Raw genomic sequence first — 19,959 nt, 5'->3', positions numbered from 1 at the left:
CAAGTCAAATTCGTGGCTTGAGAATAACATGCCTGGACAATTGTTTCTTGTGAGGGAGAGCTATTCTCTTGAAGTGTGTACCTTTCACCGATTGGGCACCATTCATCGTGCTGGTTGCATTGATAATTCTGCAGGGGAGTTGTTCGAGTAGGATAGTTTTCAACTTTTTCGGTTTAGGGATTGTTAGCATTTCTTGTTAGGCTATTGAACAGGCGGAGGCACATTCTGGAGGAAATCTTAACCAACAGACAAATCAAGGGAAGGAAAGGAATGTCGATCCATGCCACAGGAGATTCGTGCTGACTCGGGGCAACGGTGAAGTTCGTGATTAGATTCAATCTGCTACAGGGATTGCCCACAGACCAGACAGTGGTATTTGGAGTGTTGATCCATGCCACAGGAGTTATGTGCTGACTTGAGGCAGCAGTGAAGCCCGTGAGTAGATTTGATCTGCTACAGTGATTGCCCACGAACTAGACAGGCCACGCACAGGCTTGGAGAGGGACAACAGGTGCACAGGGTATAATTCGGGTTGCTGGTGGTAGTTCAGTCCGCTGTAGTGACTGGACCAGTCACTATTGCTAAAGGATACATGTATCGGGTTGCAGTGGTATAGATTGGGGCCTTGGGCCAGTTCCATTGCAGATCAGCCTTGAAATGGACCAACGAGAACCTGTGTGAGCAACAGCACATGTTACAGGCCTCCTCATGGTATAGTGTAGTCAGGGAAGAGTCATGCCGAATGAGTTATGTGGAAATACAACAACAGCGCAGCCCGTAATCTCATGCTAACAGTGGATCTTCCACATCACTCAGGGAGGAGGTGGATCACGTAGAACTGGTATTTTATCTCTCCTAGATCGTACTGGCAGCTTCAGGAATCAAGTTGTTACAGGCGTGTCTCTCTGAATACAATTGTGACAATAAAGTTAGCTTCATTCGATTGTCTATTTATTATTTTGTGTGCTACTTATGTTGTGATTGAAGACTATTTCCCATGTATACAAAAATACTTGCTGCTAAACCCAACAAACTGCCTAAACATAAACACTCCAAGAAGAACCAATAAGCAAGAGAGCCTTACAGTTTTAACTCTACAGCCAATCAGGGGTTAGGGACTTTACAGATCTAGTATGTCTTCTCTTGTCCTCCACTTGATATAGTGAAGTTGCGAGGTGAACTTTGAATCTTCTTAATCAAAACAGTAATTTGTCCTTCATCAATAAAAGAATGAACTCTTTGTTTGTTCTCAATTCAAAGACTTCTGCAATCAGAGTTTCATTGAGATGGTTCTTCCGGATCCATTGCATATCATTTTTACGACTCAATGCTTTGGATGAAACCAATGTGCTCCATAATCTTTCTTTGTTGTTTTCTAGGGGAAGTATTCTCCAACAATGGTGCCACTTGGGATGCTGTTCCTGGAGATGTTCCCTTGACAGGAACTATGTCAGGGATCCCTTGGAGGTTCAGAACTCTCTTCTTTAAGTTTAAAGGGAAGAGTCCAAAAGCCAAAGAGGGTGTCCCTTAGTATAAAAAGATGTTCTTAAAAAGTTCACTGTCACCAAATGTTTTTAAGTTTTTTTTATAACTGAGAGAGAACTAATTTTAACGGAAGCAAGAGCATTAAACACATCATTCCATAAATAGAAGGGCATCTTTATCTAGACAATAAAACATAAAATTGTGCTTTTAATTGATAGATGTAGAAGATATAAAGATAAACAAATACTTCAAATATCAAAGAGTAAGAGAGTCTTAGATATTTAAAGATTGGAATGAGAAGACATGATGGAAATTATCAAAATGAATCGAGCAAGTTAAGTAAACTTTGATAGAAGCTATAACCATTTCATGCATACCCAGAATATTGTATAACTTTTCATTATATTAAAGCCGGGCAATATATGTATCACAAAATTCTTACAGTCATCGAAAATGAAAGGGGTCATTCCACAAAATTTCTTTTTCAAACTGAGAATACAAAATGGTAATAGTTTTCAATCTATAATAACTAACAGTAGAATAGTGTATGGAACTTGAGAATGTTTATACAATGACTAGAAAAATACGAGTTTTATTGTTTATACAATGGCTACGAAAACACAAATTTAATTGCCCAAGTGGGGAATCCTAAAAGCCCAATTTTGCTGTGTGAATGCTTTGTGAAGGATTTTCTCTTTAATTCTCGTCTTTGACTTGACAAAGAAAGCTTTGCCCTTCAAAATTGCTAATCCTTTGCAATGGCTTATTTTCTGCTTTTCATCCTTGGTTATCCTCCTTGAGATCTGACACCTTAGAAGCAACCAGAACTAAAGTTAGAAATTGTTATATATGTGGGATAGCTAGGGTAAAACCCAAAGTATTCCACTCTCTCCAAAATAGTGGGCATCATGATGCTTGGAGATCACTTTAACTGAAAACTGCCTCATTTCTTGCTTGCTCATGATGATGAATCCTTAATGGATTCCAGTGGAGTTTTGTTGACCAGTAGTGTGATCCTTTTCCAGCTATCTCCTATAGAATAGCTGACTCTAACAGGAGATGAGAGATTTGTGTCAGGTTGAGGGAGCCTAGATGCTGGAAATGACTAAACTTCTTGTCATAATTTTTTGTCTGCTTTGCTGCAATAAGGAGCCTTGAAATCTTTGAATCCAAATAACTAGTGGATAATGACCTTCCAATGATAGTTAATATAAAAGGAAACATCTATTCATGTGATCATAATGCTTGAAGATACTGCTATAACTGATCATCATTAAACAAATCATAATGATAGACCTAAGCCAATAGATTTGTGGTATGGTTACCACTCATTAACCTTTTATTGAATGGAGCATGGGGCCCACAAAATCTTCAGGAAGAAACCATGAACAACCACTTGCTTTCTGGAAATACTACTCATAGCTGGTAACTAGTGTGACAAAGGTAGAAGTTCCGTTTAGGAAACCAGACTCCAAGTAGGGCTGTAATGAGGTGGTGGCATATATCCCTTTGACTTTTCAATGGTGTTTCTCAAGGTCCTATTGTACCTATGCACCTTTAATCAATTCTGTTCATCTTGATCGTTGATATAATTGGGATCAGATCTTCATGAAGAGTGGGATCCATGTGCCTCCAAAGAATATATATCCTCTAGGGAATGAAAATAAGGGTTATGCTTAGGAAAAAGGAGATTTTACCCTCCAATTTGAGTTTTTTGGACTTGGAGTTTACCATCTCTTAGTCTTTGTGGGGGAAAAACAATGGAATTAAATCATACCACAACAGGGGGCAAGAAAGTGAAATGTTTGTATTATCACCAACTAGAGAACTGAAAAAAATTGAAGATCTCACCTTGACAAGTAATGGAAGTGGCCTCCAATGCTCTCGATTTTGGGGGTTATATCCCTTTTAGAAGCCTGTATAATTTTGAAGTGATTTGGGCAGCATTTCCTCTTATGAGATGATCAGATTGTTGATTTTGGTTAGCATTGGATGTGCTCTAGCCTTGAAATTTGGTGGAGAGACTAAGGCACATGAGATCTCCAAGGCCCAAAAATTGTTTGAAGAAATTCCACTTGGATGAGGAGTTATTAAAAAAATTAATATTTTTAATGGGTTCCTAAATCTAAACTTAGGAAAATAAAAATATTAATGGATATTAATAAAGATAAGGGTGAGAAGCTCCTAAGAGACAAGGATCAAGTATGTTTTAATCTTAGCCGTTGATTAGAGACTTAATCTCGGCTGTTGATACATCAACAAAAAAAGTATAAGAGAAGACTTGAGGATCATTTGGAGACACATTGGCAGATACTCAGTATCCAAAGGAAAATCGATTCTCAAAGAGAAGGAGATCGATTTCAGAGGGAAAGTTGCAGGGTGGAGGAAGAGGAGGGCATCAACAGCAGTCAGTGACTGAGGAGGAGGTGTTGCAGGGGCATTGAGAGACAGCGCAGAGGGAGACGCAGTCCAGGGGAGACGAAGCCCTCACGTAGGCTGACATAGAGGGACACAGAACCACGCAGAGTTACACAAAAGTGACGCAGAAGTGGGAGAAGCGTCTCCAGGGTGTCAGAAAGTTTCTAGGGGAAAGTCTTAGGTGTTTTCTCTTAGTTTCTCTGTAAAATCATTCCTTGTAAAGAAATTGTTGCTGAAGATTAATAAAATCCTCATTTGCTGCACTGGTTTTCCCACGTTGGGTTTTTCCGGGGACAATTGTCCAAAAACAACTGTGTTGATGTGATTGGTTCTTGTGCATGTATATCGCTGTAATTTTCTCTGTGTAATTATGTGATAACTGTTGAAATTTCTAAGTATTACCCGTTAGAAATTTTATCTGTATTCTTTGGTTTATTTCGCCTACTTGTTTAATTACTAACAAGTTATTTTACCATTTAAACATTAAAATAAACACAATACAGTCTCAACCATCTACATATCAACAACTGAAAGAAATATATAAACACCAAGTGACACCGTTATTTTTGGACAATCGTCCCCGGAAAAACCCAACTTGGGAAAACCGGTACAACAGTTCTGAGGGTTTTTATTATTAAGCAACTTTTCTGAGTACATTGGGTACCAAACTGGCTCACCGGACAGAGATAAAAAATCTCGCAGTAATACCTCTCTTCGGAAGCAGATATTCTGAAAGTCTGCCCCACGAGACCCTCTCCAGCAGAATCTAAAGCACTGCGTCAGCCCTCCTAGCCTCTGCGTCAGCCCTCTGAGGCTCTGTGCAGCCTCTCTGGCCCTTTGCGTCACTCCTGCAACCTCTGCATGGATGATGCAGGCCCTTCTGGCCTTTGCACAGTCCCTGCTAGCCTCTGCGTGGCTCCCTCTGGCTCTGGGTCTGCCTTTCGGCTTCTAAGCTGGTCCTTCGGCAGTATCTCTGCCTCTCTGCCTCGTACTCACTGCCCTTCGCTGCAACTCTGATCACTGGTTCGATTTCTCTTAGCAAACCTCGCTCTAGAAAATTGAATTGACTGATCACTTTGGTGTGTTCTCCAACTGGCCCTCCAGCCGCCTCTTATACTTTTTCTGTTGAGTCTTCAACGACCGAGATTACATCTCTAATCAATGGCTAAGATTAGATTTGGCTTGATCCATGTCCTTTAGAACCTTCTAACCCAATTTTATATTAATACCCATTAATATTTTATTTTTCCTAAGTTTAGACTTAGGAACTCTATTAAAAATATTATTTGTTTTAATATCTCCTTAATCGGGTAGAATCTGCCCAAACCATTTCTGGGTCTTGGAGATCTCATGTGCTTTAGCCTCTCCACCAATTTTCATGGCTAGAGCACATTCGATGCTACCCCAAATCAACACTCCCTCTTAGCGAGGACTATGCTCTAGTAATACTCCACACTGAGCATCACCCTGATTATACGGCACAGGTACCTGTGCTGATGCTATGCCTTACTGCCCAACATCCTTTGCACTGCTGCATCCTGTACTGCTACCCATGGCTCTGCCACTGCCACTGCTACATCCGTAGGGCAACTCCCTTTGCATTTGTGTTGCTGGTGGTCCTTTCTCCCAACGCTGCATCTGCATTGCAGTTCTCTCTCATTGTGCTGCATCGTGCTACTGCTACTGCTACTGCACTGCAACTCAGTTACAGAGAAGCAAATAACTGATCCACGCAACCATTGACATCCTTGTCAAGCTAGAAACACTCCCGATGCTGAAGCTCTCTCTATCGCTATCCTATGCTCCCTCTACTGCTTCTGCGCTACTGCAACAACTCTGTGCCTCTTGTACTGCTGCAAACCTCTCTGTGCCATCCTGCACTACTGCAACCTCCTCTGTGCCTTTCGCACTGCTGCAAGCCTCTCTGCGACGCTAGGGAATACTGCACTTCTAGCACTCTTTGCCGCTTCATCCGCATCCGCTTCTACCGACATCCGCCATCCTGCTACTGTCACTTCGGGGTTCTCGTAGCTAGGTATGATCCAAGAGTTTGGGTACTTCAAGGATTCTGCCCCTCATCGCCTGTAGTCCTTCTGACTATAGCTCGTTGTCTCCCCACCTCTTCTCTAGAGGTAAATGAGCACTCATGGCACAATCATCATCCTCCTCTACCTCCTTTTTCGCCTTCGCTGGTGCTGCCTTGGAGTCAAACACCTCTCCCTTATTCTTCTTCCTCAGACATTGGTTCGCATAATGCCCAAGTTCCCCACAGTTGAAGCACTTTATTTTTGAGAGGTCCTTTTTCTTCCTCTTCTCTTGCTTCCCTTCAAATGCTAGAGCTGCATCCTCTTCCTCCTCTTTCTTGACCCGCGCTCCTTTGCTGCTACTTCCCGTCTTGGTCAGCGGTCTGATCTCTTCTTGGCGAAGAGCTGCCCATAATTCTTCCCAATTTGGAAGATTCACTCAACCCAGAATGCTCTGGATGAATGTCTCCCACTCCTCGGAGACTGCATTTAGAGCTGTCCTCACCATCAACTCCTGATCTGATGTGGCCCCTATGGAAGTCAATTGGTCCCAGATCTCCTGCAACCTGCTGAGGAAGTGATCTACCTGCTCCCCCTTCTGCATCTAGTATGACCGCAGCTGATTCTCTAGTAGCATCTTCCTCTGCACGGAAGTGCCTTGATACAATGTCTTCAAGGTATCCCACATTTCCTTTGCCGTCTCCTTCTCGACAATATGCTGGACCACATGATCCTTGACTCCATCAAGGATTATGCATTTTGCCTTGGCCATCGCATCCTCATACCTTTCATTGTCAGCTGGGTCGACTGGGATAGCCATGGTTCTCAAGGCGAAGGCCTTGATGCGATGTTTATCTAGAACAGACAGGATCCTGGCCTTCTAGATGAAAAAGTTGGATGCCTCGTCTAGTCTGTCCTGATCGCTAAGTCCATTCATGGCCATCTCTCTGCTCTTCCTTTCAACTCCTCTGAGTCTCTTCTTACCTCCTGGAAGTTCTCTCTTCGACTCCTTCTGAGTTGCTACTTCCCTCCTGGAAGTTCTCTGCTATACTCCCTCCGAGTCTCGATTCCCTCCTATAAATCCGCTTGCCAACCATCGAGTCGCACCTCTCCAATCTCTTATGCACCTGCAACACTAATTTGGATTTCTTGGCTAGAAATCCGCCTAGGTAGTGACTCCCTCTACCTTGGTTTTGCCCTGTTAGGTACTGTTCTGTCTCGGCAGCAACAACACCCCACCAGCTTCACTCCCCGCAATCTGCCCACAACTTCCTATGCCCCAGCAACTGAAGGACTGAGCCTCTAGGCTCTGCACAATCCCGGGAAGGCTAATTTGCTCCCTTGGCCAACTGCGTCAACCCTCCTGGTCTCTGCGTGGCTCTTCGTGAGCCTCTTCTGCCTTCTTCTGCCTCTGCGTTGGCCTCTCTCTGGCTCGAATTGATGACGCAGTCCCTCTGCATCAACCCTTCTCTGCTACTTTCTGCCTAGGAACAACTTCTGTCACTTGGGACAACTGTTTCTGCTGCAAATTCTCTGATTTAGCTGGTGCCTTCAGCTCTCCTGTGATCTGCAATGCTCTGATACCATGTTGAAATTTCTAAGTATTACCTGTTAGAAATTTTATCTGTATTCTCTGGTTTATTTCACCTACTTGTTTAATTACTAACAAGTTATTTAACCATATAAACACCGAAATTAACACAATACAGTCTCAACGATCTACAAATCAACAATTGAAAGAAATAGACAAACACATAAGTGACATTGTTATTTTTGGACAATCGTCCTCGGAAAAACCCAACTTGGGAAAACCGGTGTAGCAGTTCTGAGGGTTTTTATTATTAAGCAGCTTTTATGAGTACACTGGGTGCCAAACTGGCTCACCCAACAGAGATAAAAAATCTGGCAGTAATACCTCTCATTGGAAGCAGATATTTTGAAAGTCTGCCCCACGAAACCCTCTCTAGCACAATCTGAGCACCGTGTCAACCCTCTTGGTTTCCGCGTTAGCCTAAAACCCTCTGTGTCAGCCCTCCGATGCTCTGCGCAGCCTCTCTGGCCCTCTGTGTCACTCCTGCAACTTCTACGTGGATGACACAGGCCCTTTTGGCCTCTGCGCAGTCCCTACTAGCCTATGTGTGGCTCCCTCTGGCTCCGCATTTGCCTTTCTGCTTTTGCGCTGGTCTTTCAACACTATCTTTGCCTCTCAGCCTCATACTCACTACCCCTCTCTGCAACTCTAATCACTGGTTCGATTTCTCTTAGCAAACCCCGCTCTAGAAAATCGAACTGACTGATCACTCTAGCCTGCTCTCCAACTGACCCTCAAGCCTCCTCTTATAATTTTTCTGTTGAGTCTTCAACGGCTAAGATTACATCTCCAGTCAACGGATAAGATCAGATTTGACTTGATTCATGTCCTCTAGAACCTTCTAACCCAGTTTTATATCAATACCCATTAATATTTTATTTTTCCGAAGTTTAGACTTAGGAACTCCATTAAAAATATTAATTATTTTAATATCTCCTTAACCGGGTAGAATCTGCCCAAACCATTTCTGGGTCTTGGAGATCTCATGCGCTTTAGCCTCTCCCCCAATTTTCATGGCTAGAGCACATCCAATGCTACCCCAAATCAACAATAACTGCAACATAATTTATTTTAATGTTTGCTGAAGGGATTTCGTAAATAACTTATTGCAAAGAATAAGTAGGTGAAATAAATTAGTTGCTGTAGTAGAATTTCGGTTTAGAAATTTTCACATGGTACCAGAGCAGAGATCCGACAATAGGAGAGAAGAACTGACTATGGGTCAGGAGCATGACGCAGAGGCATCAATTCAAAGGGACTCACGTAGATTTCCATAAGAAAGCATGAGGGACATGGATCACGATTATTCTATGTTATCTTCCAGACTAGAAGAAGAAGTTGCTTGCCTAGAAAGCTCTGCCTCCTCTGAGGTTTTGTATATAGATGGTGGAGCTTCCTGGCATATGACAGGAATTCGAGAATGTTTTTCAAATTATCAGGAAGAAAGGATGAATTTTCAGATCACCATGGGAAATAAGGCAAAGTGTACCCTCATAGGAAGAGGTACTGTAGTCTTTCAAACCGAAGCAGGAGAGCGGCTTCGAGCAACCAATGTGTTGCATGTGCCAAGATTGGGGATGAACTTACTGTCTGTATCTCAACTTCAAAACAAGGGCTATGACGTTTTCTTCATTAAGGAGAAAGTATATGTCAAACACCCAAGTTGGAAAAGGAAGGGCCAGATTGGAATCAAAAGTAACAGGTTGTATAGATTATAGCTAGAATCTCCAATGACACTGATAGGAAACAATGGAGATAAAGATTTGAATGAACTATGGCACAGGAGGATGGGACACTTACACCATGGAGCTCTGAGAATTCTCAAAAAAACTATTAAAATTGGTAACTACGGCCAAAATCCATGTGGGTCACCTCATTTATGGTAGTTGATATTTTTCTTGGATTCCTCTCATCGAGAGGTGTAGGATTGATCTAACGATCATCTGATTCCGACATGTATTCATGGAGATATGAATTTCTTTGTATTTCTTGACAATTTGTTGAGGTCGTCCAGCAAGCAAAACAGTGTTTCACACCCCCAGTTCATCCTCAACATGGCATATAAAAGGAGACCTTATGGCATTGTACTACTCATCTCATCTTCTCATCTCTTCTCTCACCTAGCTTGTTTGGGTATGCGTAGGAGGAGTAACTCTCTCTCACGTGGGAAGAAGGAAGACACAAGACTATTGCAGCAGAGTTGACTTAGATTGACCAAGGAGCAACAGGATGGGTTTGACTGCGTTGACCAGTAAGGAGGTCAGTTTGACTGCGGATTAGTGTGGGGAGCCTCTACCAAGCAAGCCACAGTTCTGGATAGCAAGACGTTGACATGATTTGACCATGGATTTGACTACCGTTGACTAGTTAGGGATGACCGCAAAGCTGCAAATGCGTTGATTGCTCTTTGACCATATTTCGTGGACTGTTTTGGGCTGCTTATCATCGCTGTTGGAGGCCGAGTTGACCAAGGTTGACTTGAGGTCATTTGTGAGCTGTTTGACCAACTTTGACTTTGCTGGTTAGGGTTTTATTGCTGCTGTTGTAAAATCACAGATTTGTGAAATTGTACTATCTCCTTTGCTGAATTATTGAAGAATATAGAAGAATTGATCAAAGGGTTTCCCCGCGTTGGGGTTTGTCCCTGGCTGTTGCCACATCTTGTATCTCTTGTTTTGGCTTGTCTTCTACTGTTTACATTTATGTTCTATCTGCATTTTACTATCAAGTTAATGTGATTGCAATTTTGGAAATTGATATTGGGCTAATAAGAAGATTTGAAGTAAATTGCTCTTTAGCATAGAACATACCATAATTTAACATGGCATCAGAGCTGAGGTGAAGACAAAGCCCAAGCAAGGGTGAAAGAGCAATCACCGAAGACAGTTGGAAAGGTCAAAAAGGTGTCATGGGTTCCTCATCACACTCCCCAGCCGAAGACAAGCTCCGTGAGAAGTTTGACTATCACGGATGGAAGATGTCTCTTGATTAACATTGGAAGAGCAAGAAGTGTTGAACTATGTGAGGGGCAAAATTACGGAGCCTCCATGAAATGCACCGGCTGCTACAAAGAACAAGTACGCCAAGGGTGAAGTCAAAGCGAAGAAGATCATCCGAGACTCCATTGACAAGCGTCTGGTGGCCTACATTTCCGAGTTGAACACCTCCAAGGAGATCTATGATAGACTGGTAAGCTTGTTTAAAGTTAGTGATGCAAATCAAGTTTTGTTCCTCAAAAGTAAGTTGAAGGATATTAAGAAGGGCAAGGACGAGGATATTCAATCCTACTTCTTAAGGATCACTGGGATCAAGAATGATCTCCTATCAATTGGAGAAGTCATTCCTGACAGGGACCTAACTATCACTACCCTTGGAGGGCTCCCATCTGAATGGTATATATTTAGAACCACTCTTCTCAACAATGATCGAATTCCGGTATTTGAAGAATTGATGGCGAGATGCATTCAAGAGACAAGGATGGTGGAGCAAGAAATGCCTTCAAGCAAAGGCAACCCCACTGCTTTCTCCTCTCATGCCAAAAGGAGAAATAATTCTGGGTCTAAAGGTCATTTCAAAGGAAAGCCCAGATCAAAGGGTGGAAGGAAGGGAAGATGCTTTGTTTGCAATAAATTTGGCCACTATGCGAGGGAGTGTCCAAATAGAAAGGACACATCACATGACGATGATCAAAATCACTCCAGGGGCAACTCCAACCACAATCAAAGAAATGGCAGGTTCAATGGCAAAGGAAAGAGGAATGCAGGAAATCAAGGAAGTGGTCAACCCTCCAAGAAAGCAAGGAACTCCAGGTATGAATCAAATGTTGTTAACAATAAGCAAGATGAATATTAGCTGATATCGGCCCTCTCCACTACCTCTCCTCTAGACTCATTGGGAAATTGGCTTATTGGTAGTGGTGCCTCAAGGCACTTCACTGGTTACAAGGAAGCTTTGTCTAATCTGATAGAGAAGGAGACAAAATTGGAGATTATTCTTGGAGACAATTCCACCTATCCCGCAAAGGGTGTAGGGAATGTTACTCTTCAATTAAATCAGGGTAACACAATCCATTTGCAAGAAGTCTTATATGTACCTAATCTTAAGAAGAACTTGGTGTCCATTTCGGTAATGGAAGACAAAGGCTACAAGGTAGCATTCATCGATGCTTTCACTCTTGGGTTCCGGGTTGACTCTTTATATCAAGTTGGAGGAAGTCTGTTGGGAGTCATGTCTTGTGACACATCTCTACAGTCTGAACTATGGCTCTGGAGATTTGCCCACCTTCGTTATAAGGCTCTACCTGATGTGAGACAGATGGTGATAGGGATGCCCGAGTTCAAAGTAGAGCATGAAGGTGTATGTCCGGGGTGTGCCGAAGGGAAGCTTAAAAGGGGACCATTCCCCTCAAGCCATAGCAAGACCTCTGACATTTTGCAGTTGGTTCACTCCGACATATCTGGTATGATGCCCGTGAACTCTTTGGGAGGATATCTATATTATCTCACTTTTACAGATGATTATTCTCGCAAGACTTGGATATAATTCTTGAAAAAGAAGGATGAAGTGTTCTCCTGGTTTCGTCACTTCAAAGCCTTGATCGAGAATCAAACCGAGAAGAGAATCAAGATTTTAAGGACTGATAATGGGACCGAGTATGAATCCAATGAGTTCCATGACTTTTGCAAAGAAGTTGGCATTAAGAGGGAGACCACAACACCATACACTCCTGAGCATAGTGGCGTGGTTGAAAGGAAGAACCGTACGATTATGGAAGTTGTTCATTCCATGCTCCATGATCAAAGGCTTTCCAAAGTTTTTATGGGCCGAAGCTGCGAACACCGCCGTATATGTTCACCGATGCCCTCATTAAGCATTGGATTCCAAGACTCCCAAAGAAATGTTCACTGGTAAGAAACTTGATGTCTCTCATTTTAGAATTTTTGGAAGTCTCGTATATTTTCATGTGCCGAAAGAGAAAAGGAGCAAATTGGGTGCATCTGGAAAGAAGGGAATCTTTGTGGGCTATAGCGAAAATTCTAAGGGCTATAGAATCTATGTGGTTGGTCAAAGGGAATTCAAAAGAAGTCATGATGTCACCTTTGACGAAGATATGGCTCTTAGCAAAGTTGACAATCTTCCTATTCTAAGGAAAGATAAAGAAGCTGACACCAGAAAGTCGGAAGAGAAGGAAGATGAATCGATGCCCGATGTTGAAGAACCTATGGATCCTATTGATCCCCCTTCACAAGAGCCTTCATGGCTTAAGGAGACTCTTGAAGATGCTGAGAGACATATTACACCTAGAGGGACTTTCCGTGAAAGCAAGAAGCTGACCAGGTATCAGGGATACTTGACCATTATGAGCACCATCATTCAAAACAAGCCTACGTCGTTCGAAGAAGCCATGAAGCATCAAGTATGGAAGGATGCTATGAATGAAGAATACGAGTCCATCATGAAGGATGTCTGGGATGGGGTCCCCAGACCCCAGGACAAAACAATTGTCACCTCGAAATGGCTTTACAAAATCAAGCATGGAGTTGATGGGAGTGCTCAAAAGGACAAGGCTCGCTTTGTTGCTCGAGGCTTCTCTCAAAAGGAAGGTGTGGATTATGATAAGATATTTGCACCTGTTGCCTGATACACCACCATCCGCTCGATCATAGCCCTTGCTGCTTCACAAGGATGGAACCTACATCAGATGGATGTCAAGACCACGTTGTTGCATGGTTCGATTAAAGAGGAAGTCTACGTGGAACAACCCGAGGGGTTTGAGATTCATAATCGGGAATCTCATGTATGCAGGTTGAAGAAAGCCCTCTATGGGCTGAAGCAAGCACCCCGAGCTTGGTATGAGAGGATCGATAGTTATCTGATGAAGCTGGGATTCACTAGGAGTGAAGCCGATCTGAACCTATACTTTAAGGTTGAAGATGATAAGCCTCTCATATTGATGCTGTATGTTGACGACCTCAATCTGACAGGTGTAGAACCTCTCATTCACAAATGTAAGAGGGAGTTGACTTCCGAATTTGAGATGAAGGACCTAGGACTGATGCACTATTTCCTAGGGTTGGAGGTTTGGCAAAAGCTAGGAAAACTTTTCCTATCTCAAGGAAAATACGTTTGAAGATATTGGAGAGATTTGGTTTGGTGGACTGCAAGCCCGTGACTACCCCGATGGAGCTTAACTTCAAGAAGTTATGCGGTAGGGCTGCCGAACCTGTTTTGGGAAATGCTTATGAGTATAGTCAATGCATAGGAGCATTGATGTTCTTGGTGAACTCCTGTCCGGATACATGTTTTGCAGTCAACATGTTGAGCCAATATATGGTTGAGCCTCATCACTCACATTGGATTGGTGCCAAGAATCTTTTGAGATATCTTCAGGGCACAATCACGCATGGACTGAGATACACTGCTGGAGATGTGAGGCTGCATGGTTATTTCGATGCTGATTGGGCAGGTAGTGTGGTGGACCGAAAGAGCACTTCTGGGTGCTGTTTCTCTTTGGGTTTTGGTTCAATTTCCTGGATGAGCAAGAAGCAGAAGTCGGTGGCTTTAAGCACCGCTAAGGCCGAGTACATTACTGCAAGTATGGCCTCCTGTGAAGCTGTTTGGTTGCGGAATCTCCTTACTGAGATGTTTGTTCATACGCTGGATACTACTGTGATCCTTTGCGACAACCAGAGTGGGATTCGTTTATCAGAGAATCCCATATTTCATGATCGCTCTAAGCACATCGATATCAAGTACCACTTTATCTTGGATATGGTACAATGAGGAGCAATAAGGCTCCATCATATTAGGACTGATGAGTAGGTCGCCGACATTCTGTCGAAGCCCCTGGGAAAGGTCAAATTCTTGACTTTTCGAGAACAGCTAGGAGTCGTGGAGAGACCCTCTTATGAGGGTCCTGTATGATGCATACATTGAGCTCTAGGAGCTCCGGGGGCTTGGCGTACTTCTTGGAGCGACGAGTGACCATAGGGTGACTCACCCTCCCCTAGTGGTGTGCTATGTACAGGGTGAATGGTTCAACCCTCCCTTGTGATACCCCATGGTGACATGTAGGCAAGATGAGTGGTTCATCCTTCTCTTGCCGAGACATCCTACCCATGCAGTCTGGGACTCATGGGAAGTACCTCTCATTTGGCCAATGAGTAGGGAAATGAGGATAGAGACCATAGTAGTACCGATGGATGCATCGTGTATCTACCGTACTCCTTATGTTAGGATGACATTGATCTGGGATCAATTGGAACTGACTAAAGGTCAGTAAGAGTGACATAACTCACTCTCTTTTGGAACTGAATTCAGGTCAGTAAGAGTGGTATGAGACACTCTCTTTATTTGGAATTGATTTCGGATCAGTAAGAGTGCTATTAGACACTCTCTTTTATCTGGGACTAACTTCGGGTCATTAGAGGATGGTATGATACATTCTCGATCATTTCTTCTTCTTCATAGTTTAGCAGAGTAGAGAAGAGCAGAGCAGTGCAGGGCAGTGCATTTGATGGCAGAGATAGTACCAACAGACAAATGGATTAGCAGATGGAGTCCTCCCTAGTTGAGAGGGAGTGTTAAAATTGGCAACTAGGCCAAACTCCATGTGGGTCACCTCGTTTATGGCAGCTAATATTTTTCTTGGATTCCTCTCATTGAGAGGTGTAGGATTGATCTAACGATCATCCAATTTTGACATGTTTTATTGCTGCTGTTTTAAAATCACAGATTTGTGAAATTGTACTATCTCTCTCTCTCTTTGCTGAATTATTGAAGAATATAGAAAAATTGATCAAAGGGTTTCCCCGCATTGGGGTTTGTCCCTGGCTGGTGTCACATCTTGTGTCTCTTGTTTTGGCTTGTCTTCTACTATTTACATTTATGTTCTATCTGCATTTTACTATCAAGTTAATGTGATTGCAATTATGGAAATTGATATTGGGCTAATAAGAAGATTTGAAGTAAATTGCTCTTAAGCATAGAACATACCATAATTTAACAAAAACAGTATTAGGAGTTCCAAAATTAAGTACTAAATGAGATGATGTATGCAGAGGGTGTGCTCTAGGCAAGTATGCCAAAGAAGCGTTTTCCAGAAGTAACAATAGAGCTCAGAGTGTTCTAGGATTGATACACTCAGACATCTGCAGACCTATGTCCACAAAAGCTCTTAGTGGTGTCAAATACTTTGTCACCTTCATCGAAGACCATTCCGGGAAGACTGGGATCTACTTTCTGAAAACCAAGGATGAAGTTTCTTGTTGATTCAAAGAGTTCAAGGCTCTAGTAGAGAATCTAACAGGAAAGAAGATAAAAGTGCTGTGCTCAGACAATGGTGGAGAGTATGTTGACAAGGACTTCACCGATTTTTCCGCTAGGGAAGACATCAGAAGAGAGTGGACAACTCCCTACAATTTGGAGCAGAATGGAGTAGCAGAAAGGAAAAACAAAACTATTGTGGAAGCAGCTAGGGCAGTGCTGTATGATTAGGATATGCCCAAATTCCTATGGGTAGAAGCATGCAGCATGGCAATTTATATCCAGAACAAGACTCCACATAGGGCGTTGGGAAAAATCACTCCGGGAAGGGTCTTCACTGGGAAGACACCTGAAGTCAGTCATTTCAGGATATTTGGGAGTTTGGCGTATTGTTGTATACTCGAAGAAAAGAGAAAGAAATTAGATCAGACTGCTAACAAAGGATATGTTGTGCGATATAGCGAGAATGCTAAGGCATATAGAGTCTATCTTTCGGGAGTAGGAAGGTAGTAGTTCGGCGGGATGTAAAGTTCATGGAGGATAGAGCTTTCAGGAAATCCCGAGAAATGCCTTCCGAGGAGCAGTCAAATGACGATCCATTGGTCCAACCACTTTGATCAACATAAACTAGTACCAACAATTCTCCTAAAGGCAAAGCTTCATAATAGGAGGAATCTCAAGAAGAGGAAGAGCTGATAGATGTAGCCACTACCAGTGGAAGAACGAGTCGGGAACTCTGACAGATTCTACGAGATGTAGAGGACTTCGTTGGTGCACCCAAGAATGATAAAAGGGAGCGAAGACAGCCAGATAGATACTAGTCTCTAGTAGCTCAGGTTGGGGAACCCTCTAGTTTTTAGGAGGCCGTTCAGCATCAAGTATGGGTAGATGCTATGGTGGAGGAATATAGTTCTATAGTGGGCAATGATGTCTGGGAGGTGGTACCAAGGCCTCAGGACAGGTCAGTGGTAGGTTTGAGATGGATCTACAAAGTCAAATATGCTGCAGATGGTAGTGTGGAGAAATACAAAGGCAGGTTTGTGGCTAAGGGGTATGCACAGAAGGAAGATAGACTACGAAGAAATCTTTGCCCCAGTAGCCAAGTATACTTCTATTAGAACTGTGATATCCCTTGCAGCACAGATGGGGTGGGAGATTCACCAGATGGATGTGAAAACGACGTTCTTAAATGGGGTGATAGAAGAAGAAGTATAAATTGAACAACCAGAGGGTTCTGAGACACATGAGAATAAATCTAATGTATGCAGATTAAAGAAAACCTTGTATGGGCTTAAACAGGCACCTAGAGCATGGTACGGTCGAATTGATGGTTACTTGCAGAAGATGGGGTTCGTCAACAGTGACATAGATCCTAATCTCTACTATCTTGTCATAGAGAATGAGCCTCCAATCCTGGTGTTATATGTGGATGATATTTTCCTAATAGGATCATCTAGGCTAATCAAAGACTGCAAGAAGAACCTAGCCACAAAATTCGACATGAAGGATTTGGCACAGACGCATTATTTCCTGGGGTTGGAAGTTTGGCAGCAGAAGGGTGAGATCTTCCTTGGACAAGGGAGATATGCTACAAAGATCTTGAAGAGATTCAGGATGCAGGACTGTATACTTATGGCTACTCCAATGATCACCAACTGGAAGAAGATTGATGCATCAAAAGATAAAGACGTTGATGCCACCTTGTACAGGCAGCTTATAGGGTCCTTGATGTATCTAGTGAATACTAGGCCAAACATTTGTTACGCTGTCAACACCCTCAGTCAGTTCATGGTGGAACCCAAGAGGGCGCACTAGGAAGCAGCCAAACATGTTTTCAGGTATATACAAGGAACAGTCGAGCATGGACTATTGTACACCCAAGGAAATGACATCAGGCTGAGTGGGTTCATTGACGCAGATTGGGCTGGAAGTTCAGTAGATTGGAAAAGTACAACTGGGTACTGTTTCAACATTGGATGAGGAATGATCTCCTGGTGCAGTAGAAACATAAATCTATGGCTCTGAGCTCAGCTGAAGCAGAATAAATGGCAGCTAGCACAACTTTGTGCGAAGCCATATGGCTTAGGAAATTGCTTGTGAATCTATTCAAGAGGAGGATGGAAGCAACTAGGATTTTGTGTGATAATCAGAGCTGCATCAAGCTCTCTGAGAATCTAGTATTTCATGATCGGCCGAAGCACATTGATATCAGGTGTCACTTTGTCAGAGACTGTGTTCAACGAGGGGCAGTACAGTTGAGGTACACTCCTACAGGAGAACAGGTGGCAGAGATCCTCACCAAGGCTCTAGGAAGAACAAAGTTTGTTTTTTTCAGGGAGAAGATGAGGATGGTGAAGAATCCATTTCAGTAGCAAAAATGGATAAGTATCGAGAGTTGCAGTGAAACAATTAGCAGTGGTAGTGCTATGGGAAACATGATGCAGCATGTTGAGAGGGAGCTACAGTACAGATGTAGCAGTGGCAGTGGCAGTGTCATGGGAAACGGTATAGGAAGCAGCAGTGTAGTGGATGTGGGGAAACAGGCCAAGCATCAGCACAGAGGACCGATGCAGAGGATTCGTGTGATGCTTCTATGGTGAAGCATTGCTAGAGCACATTCCTCGCTAGGAGGGAGTGTTGATTTTGGGTAGCATCGGATGTGCTCTAGCCTTGAAATTTGGTGGAGAGGCTAAGGCACATGAAATTTGGTGGAGAGGCTGAGATCTCCAAGACCCATAAATTGTTTGGAGAAATTCCACTTGGATGAGGAGTTATTAAAATAATTAATATTTTTAATGGGTTCCTAAGTCTAAACTTAGGAAAATAAAACTATTAATGGGTATTAATAAAGATAAGGGTGAGAAGCTTCTAAGAGACAAGGATCAAGTCTGTTTTAATCTTAGCTATTGATTAGAGACTTAATCTCGGCTGTTGATTCATCAACAGGAAAAGTATAAGAGAAGACTTGAGGATCATTTGGAGACACACTGGAAGATACTCAGTATCCTAAGGAAAATTGATTCTCAAAGAGAAGGAGATCGATTTCAGAGGGAGAGTTGCAAGGTGGAGGAAGAGGAGGGCATCAACAATAGTCAATGACTAAGGAGGAGGTGACGCAAGGGCATTGAGAGACAACAAAGAGGAAGACACAGTCCAGGGGAGATGAAGCCCTCATGCAGACTGACTCAGAGGGATACAGAACCACGCTGAGTGACGCAGAAGTGGGAGAAGGGTCTCCAGGGTGTCAGAAAATTTCCAGGGGAAAGTCTCAGGTGTTTTCTCTTACTTTATTTGTAAAACCATTCCTTGTACAACAATTGTTGCTGAAGATTAATAAAACCCTCATCTGCTGCACCAGTTTTCCCACATTGGGTTTTTCTGGGGACAATTGTCCAAAAACAACTGTGTTGATGTGATTGGTTCTTGTGCATGTATATCACTGTTATTTTCTCTGTGTAATTATGTGATAACTGCAGTAGAATTTATTTTAATGTTTGTTGAAGGGATTGCATAAATAACTTATTGTGAAGAATAAGTAGGTGAAATAAATCAGTTGCTACAGTAGAATTTCGAGTTAGAAATTTTCACACAGATGGGGGAGAAATTGGGTAGCATAATCACAACGAGGCTCAAAGAAAGTATAGAAGCAAAGTGGGCTTTATGATCCTTGGAAAAAAAACTTGCAGCTTAATATTAGACAAATTAAACTTGTTGAAATGGAAGGAGGAGCAGCTTAACATTACACAAATTGAACTTGTTGAAATGGAGAGAGGAGACCTCAGATTATAGATTTATTGGAGCCAAAATGGAGTTTAAGTCACCTAGGTGACCGTACTCACACTAAGATTGGATAAGGATCTTCAAATTGAATGGGATTGGTCCATTGATATGGGTGTCCCATGACCAAAAGGCCTCTGAAGTGACCATGTCATATAATGAGTCACAGAATCAGCATGAATTACTCTCCAACAATAGCTGTGTGGCTCACAAGGGATGTCTACTGCAGCTGCATGCTTCATGAAGGGAGGGGTGTGCAGTACTTCCAATGGTCAGACTGGAAGTTGATGTCTATGTCTAATGTTCAATTGGCATATCCTCCATGGTACTTGAGCTTATAAACTGCATTAGGCACTGATTTGTAACATATTTGGTACAAGTCACTTAAGTGTCACAAGC

At 42.7% G+C, this 19,959-nt stretch overlaps 1 protein-coding gene across 6 annotated transcripts in view; it reads left to right on the top strand.

Moving 5' to 3' along the window:
* PYR4 (pyrimidin 4) overlaps positions 1 to 19,959 on the top strand; it is a 239,364-nt gene that overhangs the window by 133,537 nt on the left and 85,868 nt on the right. The window lies entirely within an intron of this gene.

The sequence above is a fragment of the Pinus tabuliformis genome, chromosome 4_2 (assembly GCF_031772625.1).
Source record: "Pinus tabuliformis cultivar Carrire ecotype Pingquan chromosome 4_2, CPIR1, whole genome shotgun sequence".
In the NCBI taxonomy this organism is placed as follows: domain Eukaryota; kingdom Viridiplantae; phylum Streptophyta; class Pinopsida; order Pinales; family Pinaceae; genus Pinus; species Pinus tabuliformis.
The sequence above is the reverse complement of the archived record's forward strand: the minus strand, read 5'-3'. Positions and strand labels throughout refer to the sequence as shown.